The sequence below is a fragment of the Chrysochloris asiatica genome, unplaced genomic scaffold, assembly GCF_000296735.1.
Source record: "Chrysochloris asiatica unplaced genomic scaffold, ChrAsi1.0 scaffold00072, whole genome shotgun sequence".
Classification (NCBI taxonomy): domain Eukaryota; kingdom Metazoa; phylum Chordata; class Mammalia; order Afrosoricida; family Chrysochloridae; genus Chrysochloris; species Chrysochloris asiatica.
The window spans coordinates 9,128,625-9,131,089 of record NW_006408590.1 but is presented as its reverse complement, the minus strand read 5'-3'; the positions used below and the strand labels follow the sequence as shown (position 1 = coordinate 9,131,089).

At 40.2% G+C, this 2,465-nt stretch overlaps 1 pseudogene; it reads left to right on the top strand.

Moving 5' to 3' along the window:
- The first annotated feature begins 347 nt into the window (after positions 1-347).
- LOC102817519 lies at positions 348-1,262 on the top strand (annotated as a pseudogene).
- Positions 1,263-2,465: the final 1,203 nt, after the last annotated feature.

Below are 2,465 nucleotides of genomic sequence, written 5' to 3'. Positions count from 1 at the left end.
TGTGTTAGGATTGTAGGAAAACTCACTAATAACCTGTGATAAGCATATAGCACAACCTTGCTTGCTGAAAGTGAAGACTTGTAGCACTTACTAATGAAGATCTAAGACTATAGCCTTCAGTATGGATTTCACCTCAATATATAGAAAACAACAGTCCTTATAACTGGACCAATAAGCAACATCATCATAAATGGAGAAAATATTAAAGTGGTCAAGGATTTTATTTTACTTGGATCCACAATCAACGTCCATGGAAGCAGCAGTCAAGAACTCAAATGAGTTGAAGCCCTCGGGTTTGGGACTCTAGCCAGGGTACTCCTGACCAGCGCGGAGGTGCTAGGACTTCCATGGTCTTGGACAAAGATGAATTGAATCTTCTTATAATCATAGTTGATAGCAATCCAATTTGGTGGGGGAAAGCAAATATTAAGAGAATCTCAGTTTATCAAAATGCATCAATGCTGTGATGGTGTTGGGGAATTCCCATTTATTCATGAATCATTCCAACAAATTGACTATGATTGCAAGTCACATTCAGGAAAGTTGATTATTCTAGAAGTAATGGCAGACAAGGAGACATCTTTGAAGAGACTGGCAACCTTTCTTTGGAATCCCTCAGGAAGTAAAAATGGAAAATACAACCTGTTAACAACAGCCGATGAAGTAAGTGCTGAAGAGGTAGAAGACTAGATGACCAAGAGTGACTTAACGGGTCAACACACGGAATCTCTACTGGCAGGACCCCTTGCCAAAGCCCTCTGCTACATTCATAGGGTAAACAAGGAAGTTAAAGATAATTAGGAAATGAAGTCAAGGATACTGGTGATTAAGGCTGCCAAAGATAGCACCTTGTAGTCCATGAACTTCATGAATGTAATCTTCGCAGCACAGAAACAGAATATTTTGACTGATGCCTGTGTATTAGACACCAATTCAGGACTCCTCCAGCAGGCTTGTGATATCACAAGGGGACTGTACTTGAAGGTGCCTCAGGTGCCCTCCCTTCTGCAGTATTTGCTGTGGGTTTTCCTTCTGGATTAAGACCAGCAATCTCTGCTAATCCTCCTGCCCTCAATTCACGCTGACTACAGGACAGCCTGCTTCTGTACTGGAACTTTATTGAAATTGCCTACATCTGTTTTATGTGCTTGTCAATATTCTGCAATTTTAGCCCCATCTGTATTACGTGCAAGACAGCCTTTAAGATCTCTCTGCCTCCCATGCTGAAGGCCAAGAATAAGAAAATGAAAGTGTCTGCTTGAGGATGGGGGTCTGTGTGGAAAAGGGTCTGGGAAAACACAGATACATAGAAGGCTATTTTTAACATGGTTGTTAGTTTCTTACTGGACTTGTTTCCAAGACTACCTTCTTATCTGCACATCTCAGAGAGTCATTCTGTGGAATATGTTTTTAAAATTCTCTTCTGGCTAGATTTTGTCCAGAAAGGAGAACTTTACGACTCTTTTTTAATGAGATGACCATTTGTCAGGGTCTGACAGTTATGACTCATTCTAGGTTTAGAGGACTAGCCAAGTCTAGATCTTTTCTGTGAAATGTACAATGTATGATGTTTGAATACAGGCTTCGGGGAAATGGTCACATGGTCATTTGGGGGACTAATGGCATTATCAAGATACAACGTCTTCCTTCACCAACAGCTAACTTCAGCAACTGTCAAGTAAATAAATCTCTTCTTGTCAAAATGGAGACTTAATTTATCTCCATTTTCAAATCTTTAGTCTGACATCAGTATATGTTTGGTCAAAGTAATCCAGAGAAGAATATAAGCTTGTCACTGAACAAGTACAGAACCTGGACTTAAATGAGAAAGAAGAGTAAGTCCTGTGGTCTGTTAGAAAACTTTCCTTAAAACAGTGGTGTTAAAATTTTATCTGTGAGAGAGGAAAGAAGTCTTCATATCAAGTATCAATGCTATCCCTTCTACATTCATGGTAGATAGGGATGGGAAAATTGTATATTGGCTACCTAAAATGATGGGGTGATAAAGGCATGAAGTAACTGGCTTATGAATTTTCAAGAGGGAGTTTAGTTTAAGAGTGTGTGTGGGAAATTAGAGTTCCCACTGAATAGTTTTCATCTTGTCTAGATGGGTCTGGTGAAAAGTGAAGGGGATAAGATTCTTATGATTCAATAGTGAGTAATTATTATCATGAATAATTGCGACTGTCATAACTATGAAGGAAAAGTTTTGTAATAAAAACAGGGGAGCAGTTAAAGTCAAGGAACAGACAACCCTAGTACCAACAAGGGAGAAGAGCCCAAGCAGAATGTGGGACCCCATCCAGAGAAGCAGTGACATGACAGCAGAAATGGAGGCAAAGATGGGGACATGGAGACAGGAAGCAGCTCAGGACTCTTGTTGCTATAGTTAGGTGCCATAGAGTCAGTACCAACTCATAGTGACCTTATGCACAGCAGAAAGAAACACTGCCTGGTCCTGGGCC